This window comes from Amblyomma mixtum, chromosome 7, assembly GCF_055824585.1.
Source record: "Amblyomma mixtum isolate Tamu chromosome 7, ASM5582458v1, whole genome shotgun sequence".
NCBI lineage: Eukaryota > Metazoa > Arthropoda > Arachnida > Ixodida > Ixodidae > Amblyomma > Amblyomma mixtum.
Window position 1 is genome coordinate 45,237,740 of NC_143018.1, and position 17,824 is coordinate 45,255,563.

Genomic DNA, 17,824 nt, shown 5'->3' on the forward strand with positions numbered 1-17,824 from the left:
CTACACCTTGGCCATCCCTCATGTGGGTATGTGCCATTATAAAGAGGAAGAAGAAGAAGAGGAAGAAGAAGAAGGACAGAGAGGCATTCAGCCTGAGGACATCATCATCATCATCATCATGGCAACTTCTTGTCTCCTTTCTGCTGAAGCGTAGTGAAACGCAGAACAAATAAAAGGCTGCATGCCAGAGAGACATACGCAAGCAGCTGTGCGGTGCGGGCTTCCTCAATTTTGGTTTAGGCTTATTGGGGTTTAACGTCCCAAAGCAACTCAGGTTATGGAGACAATTTTGCAGTGGGTTCTTGAGGATTGTGGCGAATCTAAGAATCCGCCGTAAAAGTACTGTAAACACCTGGAGCAGCGGCAAACATTTCATAGCGACCTTTTGGGAAGCCTTGGATCAGTGGGATAGCTGACGGTCCTTTTTGCCGGGTCGGGAACCACTCTTCCGAAGGAAGTTATCTGTAGCTTGGAGCTTGCGGGAAGACATGTGGACGAAGGTTTTGACGGGAGCCAAAAGGAAATATTCAAGTACTCGAGGCTGATAAGGTGGCATGCTTCCTGGAGGTCTTTGTTGCATAAAAAAGGGACCCATGTTCATCAGCCTGGGCAGCTGGTCTGAGTCCAGCAGAAGGGCTGAAGCCTACGCCCTCGAAGGGCTGCTGGTTGCGGATAGAGGGCAACGAAACAGCCAAAGCCTAGTGTTTATTCTGGTGGCTGACATCGTGAGTAGTACGCATTTAAACTATACGACCACTGACGACTCTTCATACTCACCTACAAAGGAGACAGCGCCTCATGTTAAAACTCCGCCTCTGACTCGATGCGCCCCGCCGAGGTGGCTCAGTGGTTACGGCACTCGGCCGCTGACCCGAAAGACGCGGGTTCGATCCCGGCTGCGGCGGCTAAATTTCGATGAAGGCGAGATTTTAGAGGCCCGTGTACTGTGCGATGTCAGTGCACGTTAAAGAACTCCAAGTGGTCGAAATTTCCGCAGCCCTTCACTGCGGCGTCCCTCATAGCCTGAGTCGCTTTGGTACGTTAAACCTCCCTAAAACAAAAACCATCTGACTCGATGTCCTCTATTTCTCGTCTTATTCTCAGCTTCTTTTGCAGAGTTACTACAGAGTGACACACCTGCTCTTCTCTTACGAGAATTTCTATGCAAAGTCTGGAGGACGTCTACCCACAGCCCAAAGAAATTGTAAGCATTGAGGAAAGACAAACTTGTAGAAAATGATTCCTGTTTAGCTAATCGCTGTTTGGGTGTGTCGTCTTTCAGTGTCAGTGCGGGAAATTACCTTTTCTCAAAAAAGAAAAGAAAAACCCCTTCCGCATAACACCCCTACACCAACCATTACGTTTGGCTCTAGAACAGTCTAAGCAGGTATGAATTTCCGATATCGAATACGTGTACTTTCCTACGTACAAAGTAAAAATTGACATCAAGTCTCTGATTCATGAATTTAGGCCGCTTTGCCACTTCCTGCATTACAGCAACGCTAAACCATTAAGCTTCCGTTATACTTAGAAGACTGCATCCACTCTCAGATAAGACCATAGCGTATGCTTGATTTTAAAGCGATTGCCAAGTATGAACACTTCAGAAGTCCTTCACATTTGTGCTGAAGAACTCACGCAGAGATCGCTCATTTTAATGCGTTAACGTAAGAAGCCCCGTAGTGAAGAAAAAGCGGTGTCCGCCGTTGTAGAGTTCTGTACATCTGACGAAGTGCAGAGGGGCTAATCTCCCTTTCCACTTATAGGGGAGATGACGGACATGCAGAAGGTGCTGCAAAGGGAAGAGCGCAGTGTGTGGCTACAGTGGATGGAGTAGGCTCTGACGCGGACGGAGGAATGCGCAGTAGTTAAGCACCGCAGTAATTTTTCCTTTCCATTGTGCTCTCAATCCAGGCCGGTGTTCAAAATTCCGACCAAATGGAACTGCGTGCCATCCTCCACAACGCAGGATCTCCAAAGCTCTTCTCCATCACGCCTACTTCTCACCTGCCCATCATAATTACGTAACCTTAGATCCGCAAAATAGCAGGGAAGACAAGTAGACTAATAAAAAGACACGAATACAACTATGGCGGCTTACGCTCATGAGGACTCAGAGAGCTCATGAGGGCGCCAAAAGAATGAGGATGCCTGTCCCTGCCTGTAGCTGCCTGCAAGGGTCCTATATGATAATAAGCATTTTTTGAGTTTTAGAGAGTAGTGTGTGGGTTCATGCAAGGGTTCTGCCGTAGCCGGCTTCAATAAAAACTACTGCTTCTTACCCTTAGCTTCTTACCCTTAACAAAAAAAAGGGCTTCGCTTAGAGCCCAACGTCGATTTTTTTTTCGTTACGAAATCACGACATGTTCAACATTCCCGCACAAAAAGGTTTGAAAATTGTAAAATTGTAAGTCACTGTGATGAAAATATCGAAGGTAATAGTCTATTCTTCTGATATTTACCAAATATTTCTTTTAAAGTGCTTCCATTGATTGCAACGAACAGTTATGACTGCGATAGAAAACCAACGCGGAACACTTTTAACGATAGCAGACACGTTAATAAAAAAAATGCAATACTGCCTTCGGGTTATCTGTGTATACATGGTCTGTTCTGAAAGTAGTAGGACTCATTTTTTAAACAAAATTTATTCAAGAGAATAGTACAAACAATCACAATTTTTCAAGGCAGCACCCTTCCGCACCTACACGCTGCTGCCAATGAGTTTCACAGTTTTCGTACGCCTCCAGGAACGCCTGGACCGGAGTGCTGTTTAACTCCCTCGTCACGGCCTGTTGACCCGCCTCTACCGATCCGTGATGTTTCCCCTTGAGCGTCGATTTTATTCTCGGGAATAGAAAAAAGTCTGGCGGGGCCAAGCCGAAACTGTAGGGGGGCTGAGGCAGCGTTGCCGCCTTGGGCTGGGCAAAAAATCGGGTTCCTCATTCACATGATGAAGAAGATCCACCGGTTGGCCTTTTCCTCCTCTGACAACACTCCAGGCACCAACTTCGCGCGCGCTTTCCTCATGGATAAGTTTTTTGTCACGGTCTCAAAAACTTGGGTTTGAGGAATGCTCAAGTCATCAGCAATCATTCTGATACTCATTCTACGATCACTGTTAAGTAAATGTTTCACTCGCTACACATTTTCGTTGGTCTTGCTGGTCGAAGGGCGTCTGGAGCGGTCGTCTTCCTCCACTCTTTCCTTACCTTTTCGGAAAAGCTTGTGCCCCTCAAAAAACATCTGATCTACCCATGGAAGCGTCACCGTAGGCCTCCTTAATCATGCTGTGAGTCTCTTTGCCCGTTTTACCAAGATTTACTCAAAATTTGTTCGCGTATCGCTGATCCAGTAAACGCTCGATGATTCTGCGTGACGAGACGTTTCGACAGGGGTCGACAGTACAAGCGACCTCCTCTCTTCAACGGCCGAGAGCCGACTGCCGATTTTCCCCAGCATTCCCAATATCCCTCTTCAACGATCCTGCACGCGCATACCACCTCTCGTCCGCCCGTTCGCCCAGGAAAAAACCAGTCCTACTACTTTCAGAACAGACCCTGTATTTTGACTGTTATAGTGAAATCTTACATTATATGAAAAAAGTTGTGATCATGAACAGCTTCTCTCTCAAAAATACTTTTGTCCAGAATTGTTGGGCATGATAACGAATAACTAACATACATAGATACAGAAAACAGAAGTGGACCGGCGTGGTGTTACTCGACAAATATGCGTTAGCAGTGTCGGTTTTAGGTTAAACTTTACATTTTCAATTTTACAGTGATCGCCTTCTAATTGTGTCTGTCAATTTGATTTCGTCTTTGCTTTTTCGTTCCGCTGCTACGTGGTCTTGTGCTAGGTGGAGGTGGGGGGTAAGATGGAAGGATGGGGGATATGGGGGGCGCTTTTCGAGGGTGCAGGTGAGTGGAGGCTTCGGACTTACTGACAACGGCGTTTTTGCCACTGATGTTGTGTTGTCTTTAGAGACAAGGTGATACTGCTAGCGCAACAATTCATCTGAGGAAGATAGTGCATTACGTCCCCGCTACTGGTGCCGTCATCATGATCATCATCATCATCAGCCTGACCACGCCCACTGCAGGGCAGAGGCCTCTCCCATGTCTCTCGAATTAAACCTGTCCTGTGTAGGCTGCGGCCATCCTACCCCTGCAAACTTCTTAATCTCATCTGCCCTACTAACTTCCTGCTGCCCCCTGCTACGCTTGCCTTCCCTGGGAATGCACTCCTTTACCCTTAAGGACCAGCGGTTAAAGAGTCTTCACATTACATGCCCTGCCCAAGCCCACTTCTTCCTGTTGATTTCGACTAGGATGTCATTAACCCGCGTTTGTTCCCTCACCCACTCCGCCCGCTTCCGATCTCTTAACATTGCCCCTATCATTTTCCTTTCCATAGCTCGCTGCGTCGTCCTTAAGTTAAATGGTGTTGTGGTACCAGCTGACGTATAATTAAAGAGACTCCTTCTAACTAACATCCCACCCATTCTCATCATTGCTGCGAAAAACCTGCCGACATTTGACCACGGTTGATGGTTTTTAACTCAAGCCCACACTGTATCTTGAATCGCCATAAGTGAAAGGAGGGGATGGGGTGTAACGAGGGCGCACCCGGTGAGTTGGGGGCCTTAAGAGCCTTGGAGACAAACGCTTGGACACTAGACGGAAAAATAAATGAGTGTTTATTTGCACCAGGCCCAGCTTCCTCGGTGCATCGCTTCCTTTACCGAACTGTGAAGCCAACGGCGACCGCAGCGTTTCATATTTCAATCCTCTCTGAGGGGCTGCATCCAGACTGGGTGCATTCAAATCCGTACTGGCAGTCCATGTCCAGTCCGCATGGCTTCTGTTGATGCAGAACGAAAAAAAATGCCAATTGACAGTTAGAGTGACGTGTTTTTACAGAACTGAACACTTCGAGGTAATGGCCAGCTTTTATGGAGATTGAGCAGCTAGCGCTATCCGACACCGAGTAACTCAATGGGGATATTTTAAACTTGTAATTTAGAGAAAAATAGAGAGTTCTAAGAGATTATGCGATGATCATGCCGGAGTCGTCCTCCTCGCTGCGAAATCTGACCTATAAAAAGGTTCCTCTTCTCAGGCCAACTACGTATAACTGGCAGCGATAGAAAACCAAGCCCATGTACCTAACATTCAAAATTCCTACGGTTATTCTGAGTTTTTAGCGCCACGCGGTACGTGGCGGCAGCTGTACAAACTACAAAGGCTCGAACATGAGCTAAAAATAAAAAGATTCCCTCGCTCTTTCTCTGTGCGAGCTAGAAGCTTTTGTACAGATTCCCTGGGATAGTGTGCTCAACAATGAAAAAAAATGACAATGTTTGCTTTTCTCGGGCAAATCGCGGATGTCATCACTGTCTAGCGTAAACGTTACTCTTCTTGGGCAAATCGCGGTTGTCATTGCTGTCCAGCGTAAACGTTGTCATTTTTTACAAAAAATGTTTGCCCTTTTTAACTTTCCTTAACTGTTCTTTATTTCCACGGTGTGATACACGTTTCCACCCACTGCAAGACTTCTGCCGCGCCTTTTCGCGGTAAGGGTTTTATGATGTTAGAGAGCGCTTAATGATTGCTGTGACATGTATCCATTCCTATATTTTCGGTAGTGAGGAAGTTTTATTCAGATGTTTCCAGCATAGCGCGTGCCGCTACCACTACCACTTATCGCGTACCACGAGAGTTACTGTGCATGCACAGTTTGCCCTATGGCCGTCAGGTGGCACCACAATCCCGTCAACACTAAAGCCCGTCAACATCGCGCCTGCCTGCCGTGTCGGGTCCAATCAGCGTGTCCGATGTGGCAGGGCGCGGTACGCCATAGAGCTATTATACCAGCTGTTATACCGAGCTATTATACGGTACGCTGTAAGCGGTAGCGGTACGCGCCATGCTAAATTTACTACCCAGCGAAAATTGTGAGCGAATGGGACTGTGTTGACACAAGCCACTCTTTGATCAAAGCCGTGCGTGAATGGAATATCTCGTCGTAGAGTGTTCGAAAGCTGTGCTTCAGACAAATGAAAGGCTAAATAAGATGGAGAGAACTCGACGATTTGGACTTGAGACCAGACGCTCATGTCTTGTATACATTAACGCGGCTACAATGTCGCTCATTGGGGGCCTCCAGAACCCAGATGACTCTTCGTATGGTGCGGAGCACCGTGTACGAAAGTGACACCGGTTATACTACTGTAAGCAAGAGCCAGTGCATGGCACTTCAGTAATACAATCAGTAATACGATCAGTAGTACGATTCAGTAATACGATTCAGTAATACTATCTCTGTTTCCGTGTAGCCGTCCTTGCTAAAGTTTCCTTACAAATGTTGAAATAAAACCAATTTACTTTGCTGGCAAACGGATATCAGAGCTACTACCGCATAAGTTTTGCCTTTAGATACCAGATTTGCACATAGTCACAGTAGCTGAACGCAGTGCATATTCCAGCAAACTGTCTCGGTGAAAAGTTATTTATTAGAAATTCCATCATTTTCTTACTCACCAGTGGTCTTGGCAACGAAGGGGGCATGAAAAATATAAACAGATCATGTGAGAAGAGGATCGTTTGAAACTGTTTCAGTCAGCTTGCAACTAGTGGTAGCAGCTATGCTGGCATTGCACTGCTTGGTCCCGAGCTATCGCTGACATTGTAAAACCAACCAGAAGTATTTTTATTATCGCAGTTATGTACAACGAGAAATATCTCTTTTTGTTTCGCGAAGGTATCAGTCACATAATGGACTTTGATTAATTTGTTGAATAGTCTCCATCGCACTTTTATGAATTCACCAGTTATGCTCAGCTTTCCGCCTTGACGTTTCTCTCACTTTTGGTCGGGGCCGCATTGTGCTGCGTTTGCCTAATCCTGTTAACTAATCCCTGATGTAGCCTCCAAGGAGAACTTAAGCGGTCAGCTGTTTTCGCACGCGAAATACGGTAATTAACACGTAGGTACAGCATTTGTTATCTGGGTGACTCAATATCTTATCGTTCAGTCGAGTATTTATACACAATCGCCGAATATACACTCTAAACATAAATACGCCTATGTGGGAGTACAAAAAAGTAAGCTGGGCTCTGGCACACTGAATTTTATAAAATGGAAGGCGCTCCCTTTTCATTCTTTCTGTTTAGAATGTACAGGCATCGATCCCATATACGATACACTTCACAGAGAAGAAAGGATGAATTCATGAGCAACGTTTCTTCCACTTACGATCTCTTGTCCACAGGCCACTCTGCGCTGTCGTAGTTACTCGAGGAAGATTGCCAGAAAAAAAGGAGGAATAGAGAAAAGAAATGCACGGGAGTCATTTTATTCGCTTTGTCTAAAATAAAGGATAAACTTAATTGACGTTGCATTACAGAAAACTTTCATAGCTCATTAGTCGGCAGTAGACGTATTCATCACAAACTAACAACTGTACCAGACGTCGCAAGTTGAATGCCCTGCTCTTTAAAAAGTGGTACAGCCACCGCGACAGCTTTGTGGCCTAACAGATAAAAAAAAAGCAGTGCTTTATGAATAGCCGCGTTTACACGAATGCGACAGTAGCGCATCGAATCGACTTTCTGACATATCACGTTCATGTAAACAGGGGAAATGCCCCAGGAGAGCTCGCCGCGCTAATCCGCCAGGCGAGGGTAGATCGAGAAGGGCAAGTCAACTTGAGCGGTGAATGGAAAATGGTTGAAAGCTTTCGACGGTCTCCATGCTGGATGTATCGATGGAAGATAGGATCGTCCCCTTTGAAATGGTGTGGCGGCAGTTGCCACCATGCTTGGATTTTTCCTTTACATTTCTTTGTAATGGTGCAATAAATCGGTTTGTCAATTCGGTATTTTCTTTAAACACATTTTTAATCCTATACACTTCTAACCCGATGTCACCTCCCTCCTTCTGAGCCACCATCCTTCCAATCGATTTTCGTTAACTTCCACCGCAGATTTATTTACATGGCCATTGTTATCTCTGAACTCAATGGCCTCAGGGAGAGTGACTGTGCCTGCATAGACATCCGGATGGATACCATCACATTCGAGTATAAGATGTACAATTGTTTCTGCAGATATACCACACAATGCACATGTGTTATCTTGGTTAAATCTCTTTTTGTAGCTTCACTTTCTAAGACACTCTGATCTAGCTTTAAAGAGTAGAGCACTGCCTCTTGAGCGTTCTTGAGTTATCGTAGAACAATACTTTTCTGATCTGTCTTTTTTCCAATTTCGATATGGTTCTACACTCTACTTCTTTTCCATTGAATTAATCCAGTTTTTACCCTCTGCGCTTTTTACCTGTAATTTAAAGTTCTTAATTTCTCCGTCTTTGTTTCCTGTATATTTACTGGTTCTTTTTTTGCTAGTTCGTTTCCACCATGGTGAGTAACGCTCTTTCTGTATAAGCATTTAAGTATCTTAGCCGCCCACCTGTTATCGTACAATTTCCTCGGACGTTCTTCGTGTAATATTTTACTCTGAGTTCCCGCGGCTTCGATCGAACGATGCCCAGGCCATATACCCCTGTACTGCTTCGTTTGTCCTTTTGCCCTAGGCACCTAGTGCTAATTAATGTTCCTGTATATTCTTCCGCGGGGAGCATAGTTGGGCAGCAATGTGATGTTCTTCCATAAAAGAATAATTTCTCTTGGAGACACATTGTTTTAACAAAATTTAACGAAGCTAACCAGAGCGTTGTGAAAAGTCAAAAACTTTAGTTTTTTACTCACTTCTTAAACACAAAGGCCAACTATATGCGCAAGGTCTCCGCTTTCGTGCGCGTCCAACAAGGTGGGAAGACCCTGGTGATATCTGAGGCCTTGTGTTCATTAAATGTTTGTCCTTCTTAGCCAGGAATTGACTTAAACATCAAAATAAACTTCTTTTCTGAACAGAAAACTAAGTTTGATTACCAGTAAGAAATTTAAAACTGTTGCTTCGGCGTACAGGGGCCTCCTGCCTGAACTCGCCTTGCTAGGCTCTCTGTGAAAAGTTCCACGATCGGCGATAAGGGAGGTTCCTATCCGTTTCTATGCCTTCGCTACTTTTTACTTGTTCTTAGTGCACTTCCTTCTAATTCTTCAGCTCTTCGATATCATTCAAGCGGAGCAACAGCGAGAAATCTCAGTGTGCGTCCTCAGTTACGCTGGGTCCGTGAACAAAGAAGGAATAAAGTTGTTCACTTATCGTACAATTCGCTTTGGTTGACCTTCTCTTCAGATGCCGGCTCCCAGGCGTCTTCGATGTAACTGCGATTATCAAAACACATTTATGATCTCCCTTTCTTTATTGTTTTGTCTCATACGCAACATCGTGTACTTACTCGTCATCTATCAGCAGTGGCTGCGTAACCGTGCCTGCCCGAACGTTGCCCTCCAAAGCTACCAACGCCACCAACATCACCAACGGCCGACAAAGTTCTCCGCTTGATGCCTGCACGCCATAGAAGTTGAGGTATAATAGTAAGGGGACAGGCATGAGACCAGCGACAGGAATGGCATGGTGAAGACTAAAAGAATGTGTGAAATCTTCAGTCAAAACGGCTGCAGTTGACTGTAAAAAAAGTTGAGAAAACGTTGAGAAAAAGTTCGCACAGTTGTTTTTTGTAAAAATTGTTACTCTTGCTTTTTTGTGGGTGTGCTGACATTTGTGCGCCAGCGAGATGCAAATTTAGTGCTCAGAACACAGTCGAAAAAAAAAACGGCAGAACTGTATCAAAATTACGACAAAATTTTTGTTTTTTTAAATAGTATTTGTCTGTACTACTGTAGAACTAACGGCTGTGGCACCGTCAAGAGCAGTCAAGTTAAAAGGGCTCCGCTTAATTCGTTCAGAAGTTAGACCCTGTTCGTGTTCCAAACTGAGAGAGTCAAGTGCACATTAACTATATATGTCCCTGACTTCATTACTTTAATATCTATTTTTCTAAACACCGTTTTTTCCAGTGGTAGAATGCAATATGTGGCTAGAAGTGATAATCAAACGTGGAAATGAAGGACAGCGCTGATGATAAATGGTTGTTAACGAATTACACAAACGTCAATGGACAGATCTCTTCCAATTTGCAGTAAAAGTCACTCCAGTCTGCAAAATGTACATTGCGTTTCGAGTCTAATCAAATCAAATTAAATTAAATTTTTCGTAAGAGTAATTTAATCGCGTAAGATTATCGCGTAAGGTTAAATTAATGCGTAAGAATGGTGGTGCAGACAAAGAACAGAAAACTGTTCTATCAGAACACACTTCAGTAAACATCCCTGCCTTCAATTTTCCTCTTTCTACCGTTTTCTGAAAACAAGTTCGCTTGGCGAGGTCTGCGCCCCTTTAGGTATTTAAGCACACACAGAGCGTTTCTCCTAAGACTTTGCACAAGCTTTTAAAATAGGCTTTTTTAGCGACAAGGGCGCTTTTTTGGCATAGCATTGTCAGCGATGTAGTACATCAGAACACAGCTAAGTGCTAACTAGCAGACTGGTTAACTAGTATTGACTAGTTAACATCTGAACTATAACCGTTACACTCCTCAATTATTCAGAGGCGTGTAGCCCACCGTAATTAATATCCATATCAGTTTGTAGACTTTCTAAAACGTGGTTACCCTCAGCGCTGTCGCCCAACAAATATTTGCTACATAACATCAAAATACATGCGCTTTCGAGAAGCTTGCAGGCAAAGCAACCTCTCCAGTGCGCGTAATTCGTTGAAATCCAAAATTTGTTGGTCCGCAGAGCCAAGGGTAACCGCGTTTTCAAAATTCTAAAAACTCATACGGATGGTAATTACGGTGAGCTACACGTCCCTAAATAATTAAGAAGCTTAAAAGTAATAACTCAAATGTTAATATTCAATATAAGTTAACCAGCCAGCTAGTTAGCACCATCCTAGCTGTATTCTGATGTACTACAGCGTCAACAAGGCTCTGCCGAAAAAAGCGCTCTTCTAACTTAAAAAGCCTGTTTTTAAACATTGTGAAGAGTCTTAAATAAAACAGTCTGTATAAAAGCAAGGTGTTTTGGAAACCGCAACAATAAAAGGCAGTTAAACATAAGTACGCAAAGGCAAAAAAGGCATGTAGAGTTACATACCGCAAAAAGACACTATGAGCAATAAAATACTATAGTAACATTGAGACAAGGAAACATACGCAGGATAATGTTCTGCGTTTTTCGTGCCGACAAAATTTAAGCAACGTATGCCAACAGACTGGATTTTAGTCTATTCAAGTTATCTTCAACATTTGGCTACAAAAACCCAAAAGAAAGTAGTAAATATTAGTCATAAGCAAAGCAAGTTTAAAGGAAATTTGGTTTTAATGGAGGCAGTTGTGTTCTGCAATTAACTCCATCTCATTATGACAGAGTACCGTGGCTATGATTGAATAGCGAGATGTAAAAAAACACGAAATAAGTGAAAACTTCCTTTGCTGCAGTGAAATTGGAGTCTGTATAGCGGAGTCTGTTATTTCATGGATGATGTGCACTAGTAACAATGTGAAGAATAAATAAATCCAGTAACGTCGGACTCTGATATAGGCTCAGAGAGTGAATGAATTGTCCTTGATACAAGCTCTTAGCGGACGATGTATATCCTAATTCTGGCCTCCTATACTTATAATTTCTACATAACTGCTCGCAACAAGTTTTCGAAAATTGAAGGTAGGAGACGCCGCAGTAACTGTTTGATTTCTCGGTGGACACCTCAACCATGCTCTGAGGGTAGGGGGCGAAGGAGGAGTGGCCTGTAATTTGGGTAAGAGTGTTTGGAGGGGAAGTTATATGAGATGCGAAGTTGAGCGGCGTCAGAGAGTCCACAGAAACGCTTAGTGAATTTGTGAGACAAAGTAAAATTGCCGTTTTCTGTAAACTGTCTGCAGCATGAAGCATCATATCCTCTGAATAGACGTCGTCAAAGCAAAACGAACATCAGACACTAGAAGCAAAGCTACCGACCTTCGAAAACAAAAAAAATAAAAGGCAAAAGAAGTAGGAAAAAGAAAGAATCAAAATGTCTCATTACTAAGTCCCAATTGTGGCCAAGCTTTCTGTCGGTTTGAAGAAGAACGTCTGCGAAGCACCGCAACGCATTTAAACAAGCCCTTACCGCAGCGTCCCTCGTTCGAATGGTTACTAAAGGAAACATCAGCTTTTGCGGGAACACTTTAATCCGCCTAAATTACCCAGTTCTCCTCACGCTCACTCAGTTGAGTTTCAACTTCGGCATGACACAGCTGCAGTCGTGCAGGGATCGCATGGTGCCCAGCTGCCTCGCTTGAAAAACACTTGCTCGGGGCAGTTTCGTGGTGTCTGCTTTCGCGAGCGGCTGCGTCAATAAAATGGCAAATTTAACCGCGGCTCGGCCACAGTGGAAAATTAAAGCCCGTGTGCAAGACATAAAGCTGGGTTCCTCCTGGGGATCTCCCAAAGGTGCTATTAAAGTTTGGCGCTTGTAGATGTAGAATTACCGGCCTCTATCCCATAGGTGCACGCCCTTATCAGCTTATTGCATTGTTGGCCTATGCACTTAGGGCAGCGGTCTCGAACTCACCTCGCCACGGGGTCGCACTGATAAACTTCTATATTTTACGAGCAAGTAGATGAAACGGGTCGAGGAAAAAGAAGAGTAGGGGGAGGCGAAGAAGGGAAGTAAAAATAAACAAATTAAGGAAATTTGAAGCAACAAAAAACTAAAACTGATAACTCACAAGCTCCGATAAAGAGGGCCACTCCGGAACTGAACAGTTCTCTTCTCTTTTAGTGCTTTTCCAGTTCTTTTCCTTTTTGTTTTTCTGTCGTATCCAAAGTTTATAGCCCCTTCTTCGAAATGGCAACTATTCTTGCGAGCAGGTAGGCGCGACGGCAAGGAATTGCTATTTGCGGATACACGTTATTGCAATGTAAAAAGGACGAATATGCCCAACAATTCTGGACAAAAACAGTTTTGAACCGGAGAGAAAGTTTATACGAGCTGAATTTCGCTATAACAATCAATATATCTGCATATCTCTCGTCGGCAGGCCTGCATTTTTTTGCTATTAACATTTCTGGTGTCCTCAAAAGCGGTTCCCATTGGTTTTCTATGGTAGTCTTAACCGCTCGGTGCGAGCGACAGAAACGATATAAAAGGAAGGTTTTGCTGCATATCAGAAGAATTGATCGTTACCTTCAACGTATCTATGTTATTACCTTACGGTTTTCCAGTACCCAATAATTTTTGTGGAAAAATGTTGGCCATGCGAATGACGCTTTTCTGCACAAAGCCTAAAATATTTTCAGCTATTGGGAAGCCCAACAATGCTCGGCAAAAAACTGAACGGACTGAACGAAGAACGCGGATTGAAGACCCACACCATCTAAATTGTGGCCCTGGGAGTAGAGAGGCCCGGTTTGTAGCTTGTGCGGCACTGGAAATCTCTCGAGATAAAAAGTGGCAGTGGCTTAGATCGGCTATGCCAGGATATACGTAGCGAAATCTATGGCGTAGCTTGGTTAGCCTTGGTTAATCATGATTGCAAGTCCAGGTTAGTCTTTTCAATCCTCCGACATGTTATCATGTATGCGACACAGCTGACGAAGCGAGCGGAGACGAGCGCAACGACGAGGCAAGCTGTGTGACGTCATACCAAACGGCGGCTGCGGCTCCGCGGCGTGGCGCGCGGTCTGTCGACATGTCAGATGGCGCGGCGTCCGCCAGATGCGGCGGTTGCTAGGCGACGGCTCGAGGTGCCGTCTCCTCGGAGCACCGCCACAGCGAAATCGCCAGTTCGTGGCCAATGTAGCTTTCGCTACAAAACGTCTCTTCAAGGAGCCCTACGTGGTGGGATGCCAGTACACAAGCGCTACCGGCCTTTCTGAAAGACGCAAACACCTATGATTACAAGAACACCAACGCCACACATTTTTCACTGCATCACAACTTCCTAGTATCGAAGGTGAGAATTAAAGACGCTAAACAATGCCTTTCCTCCATTTTCCGCCATATCATTTTTGGAATTCTTTAAACTTCGATATCAAATCAAGCAACACCCTTTCATTATTAAGGCGGAAGCCTTTAATGCCTCATAGTTGTAAGCAGTTGTTGTCGACAGAAATGTCACGCTTTTCAATTGGTCGAAATGGTTATGACGTCACAGTGCGCGAATTTCAAACGGGGCCAATTGTACCTTGGCTAGTAACCATGCAACCAATTAAAGGGATCGTATAGTGATGCTTCAAGTAAGTGGGAATGAGTTTAGTTAATTGGTAATAATAAGTTAATAATACTAATAAGGTAATATACAAAACCGAGTACGAAATTGGTCGAGTTCGGGTTTCGAACCCCGGTCTCCGGAGTGCGAGACGAGCACGCTAGCCACTCCGCCATGCCAGCTCGATGGTTTGGGATGAACAAAGGCGCGTCTAGTGAATACGGTGTCTTCGTTCACTCCCATCTTCCTCCCTTCCCGTTACGGCGAGGTTCAGGTGTCCACCGAGGTATGCGAGACAGATACATTTCCTTTCCTCAAAAACCAATTTACCGAAGAGCAAGGCTTAGAACCGAACGGGCGATGCCGTTCTGTGGACTCCCTGGCAGCGTTGCAAGACGCTGTCGCGTTTCGCTCTTAGTGGTGAAGCTTAATATCTTAACAACACATCAGTGAGACAAGCAGCAACACTGCGCTTAAGGCTTTCGCCTCACCGCACTTTAGGTCAACAAAGTGCCCCCCTGAATTTTTTAAAAAGGAGGAGGAGGAGGAGGAAGAACATTTATTTCCGTCGAATATGGCGCGGCAGCCACCTCCGGGTCCGCACGAAAGCGTCCGGGGAGGCAGTCTGTCGCACCGCGGCCGGAGGACATCCGACCCCGTCTAGGAGAAGAGGTCTTCAGCCTCGGCCGTCAGGCGGACGACGAAGCGCTGAGTTAAAGCTGTACTTTCTTAATATAATCCACAGTTGCTGTTTATCTACTGTGCAGTCTGCCATGGCATTCGACACTATGATGTTTTCGCTGCCTTTTGCAATATCGTGTTCGGTAGTCTATTGCTTTTCTATCTGCTTAATGCCAGCGGCATTTCATTCTTTACACTTATGTCATTTGTGTGTTGCTTTGTATTGTATTTTGAGCTGTTTTTTCTTGCTCTTTACATCGTTCATCTTGTTTGTCTTTGTTTCCTATATTAAATCCACTGATCAGTTACTCATAAAAGTTTTCTCATACCAGAATGGGAGGTCCCCGACTTGTACCATGAGATCCATTGCTATGTATTCGTTACGTGTTTTGTTCTAAACTGTCAATATGCATTGGAAAGAAAATAGGATTATGGTGCCGACGCGGTGGTTCAGTGGTTGTGATGCTCGGTTGCTGACTCGAAAGACGTGGGTTCGGTCCCTGCCGCGGTGGTCGCATTTCGATGCAGGTGAGATGCTAGAGGCCCGTGTACAGTGGGCTGGTCGAAATTACCCGGAGCTCTCAATTACAAGGTCCCTTATAGCCTGAGTCGCTTTGGGTCGTTAAACCGTGTAAAATGAAACGAAATAGGTAAATTGGGAAATTGGTTTTTGAGGAAAGGAAATGGAGCAGTATCTGTCTCACATATCTCGGCGGACACCTGAACCACGCCGTAAGGGAAGGGAGGAAGGTGGGAGTGAAAGAAGAAAGAGAGAAAGATGTGCCGTAGTGAAGGTCTCCGGAATAATTTCGACCACCTGGGGATCTTTAACGTGCACTGACATCGCGCAGCACACGGGCGCCTCTTGCGCTTCACATTTGGTTATAAGGGACGCCGTAGTGGAGCGCTACAGATAATTTCGGCCACCTGGGGTTCTTTGACGAGCGCTGACATCGCACAGTACACGAAGGTTGCGGGTTAGATCCCGCCCACTGCGGTCGCATTTCGAATGAAGGCCAATAGCTGGAGACCCGCGTACTGTGAAACGTCAGTGCACGTTAGATAACTCCAGGAAGTCGAAATTATCCGGAGCCCTGCACTGCGATGTGCCTCAAAGCTTTAGTCGCTTTGGAACGTTAAACCTGTAAAAAAAATTGTAGGGCAGATTACACCCTCGTGTAAGACTGATGACACAGCGATGCTATTTGAGTTTGGTTCGACTGAGTTAACCGTGACTATACTTGTCATTTATATCTGTTGTCGTGTATAGTACCTCCCCCCCCCCTCAAGATCAACGAACACACATCAGTATGTACCAGTGTTTATTTCAGTACCACCAACTAGTGTTCCTAACACTACCACCCACGGACGCCTGACGCCCCCAGTCGGAGCGGACAACTAATACAATAGTTGTCGTCCGCTCCGACAGGGGGCGTCACACTCCCGTGGGTGACCTCATTACCACGAACTCAGCCACCACTGCGCACGACTAACGGAACAACCTTCGGCTTAAACAGCATCGCTGTTAAAACTGACATAGTTCTATTTGCTGACCCATTAAAACCTAGACACATTTTTCATTATCAGGTTTTTATTTTTATATTCAGGTCCAGAATAATTTCTACCACCTGGTGTCTTTAACATGTACTATAGTGAACATGTACTGACATCACTCAGCACACGTATGTCTTAGGTCTTTCGCCTTCAGGCTCGAACCTGTACGCAGCGGCCGCGTTTTGATGGAGGCGAAATGCAGAAGGCGCCCGTGTGCTGTGCGATGTGGAGGTAGTGGAAATTATTCCGGAGCCCTCTGCTCTGGCACCTCTTCTTTAACTCCGTCCTTCCTCCCTTCCCTTAGGGCGCGGTTGAAACATAGAGTTAATACAACCAACTTAATACAGCCACGTTGGGCAGCTGCCCAACGTGGCCCACAGGGTGATGTCATTGGCGTACAGGGCGTGCTGCACGCCGGCGACACCATCCAGCTGTGCCGGCAGGTGCATCACGGCCAGATTGAAGAGCAGCGGCGAAAGTACCGCAACTTGGGGGTTTCCCCACGTGCCGAGCAGGTAAGGACCATGTTCTCTATCTTGGATGTGTATGTAGGATTGACGATCCATTAAAAATTGGCATATGTATCGTAATGTGCTGAGGCCACAGTCGGTCTTGCTTAGGTTGGTGAGTATGATCTCGTGTGTTGCATTGTCAAATGCCTCTTTAAGATCCAAGGCGAGTACTACCCGGCCATTATGGGGCCATTCGAGGGGGTAAAGGACTTCCCGATTAAGTTGCGGGAGGACACCCTGTGCAGATCTGTGTGGGCGGAATCCGAACATGGTGCTCGCACAGACTTGTTTGTGTTCAAGATATGCAGATAACCGATCCCGCACCATCGTCTCCATTAGTTTGCCCACACAACAGGTGAGAGAGTGGGAGAGGTGCAACCACGGCGAAAGTGCGACCATGCTGAAGAGGCGAAGCGGCTGGCGTAGCTACAGGAGTGAAGCTATCGCTATAAAACAGCAACCACGTGACAACACTATACCACATAGCAACAGCGGGCGCGTAGCGCCTCAGTTGATACCTATACTTTCCATCCGTTATATATGTGCCAGTGTAGCGGCCATCGATGTGGGACATTCCTCCATCCCCCCCCCCTCCCCCCACCGGGACCACCATTTGAAAAAAATTGGGGGGCCACCCGTTTGATGCACAATGTTCCAAGTGGTGTCCATGTTCCTGAGGGTAAAATTACTAATTTAGATGAAGCCCCAAATATGTGTGGTATTCGCAACGGTGACCTATCTGCCTTCAAATCGTGGATGATGTCAAACGATTCTTCGTATTGTTATGCACACGTTTATAAAATTTATTAACTGCTATAACAACGAGGAAATATACCGGATATACATAAGGTG

The 17,824-nt window shown here is 45.3% G+C and overlaps 1 long non-coding RNA gene across 2 annotated transcripts in view; it reads right to left on the reverse strand.

Moving 5' to 3' along the window:
* Window positions 1-4,923: 4,923 nt before the first annotated feature.
* The window catches only part of LOC149335883 (uncharacterized), a 41,157-nt gene continuing 28,256 nt past the window's right edge, over window positions 4,924-17,824 (reverse strand). The window contains exons 2-4 of one of the 2 annotated variants that reach the window (XR_016284119.1): window positions 9,366-9,475; window positions 9,235-9,291; window positions 4,924-7,298 (exon numbers count right to left, since the gene is read on the reverse strand). This is a non-coding gene — a long non-coding RNA (uncharacterized LOC149335883). Of the gene's footprint in view, window positions 7,299-8,323; window positions 9,292-9,365; window positions 9,476-17,824 lie in introns of those variants that run through there. The other variant, XR_016284118.1, reaches the window with a different exon arrangement.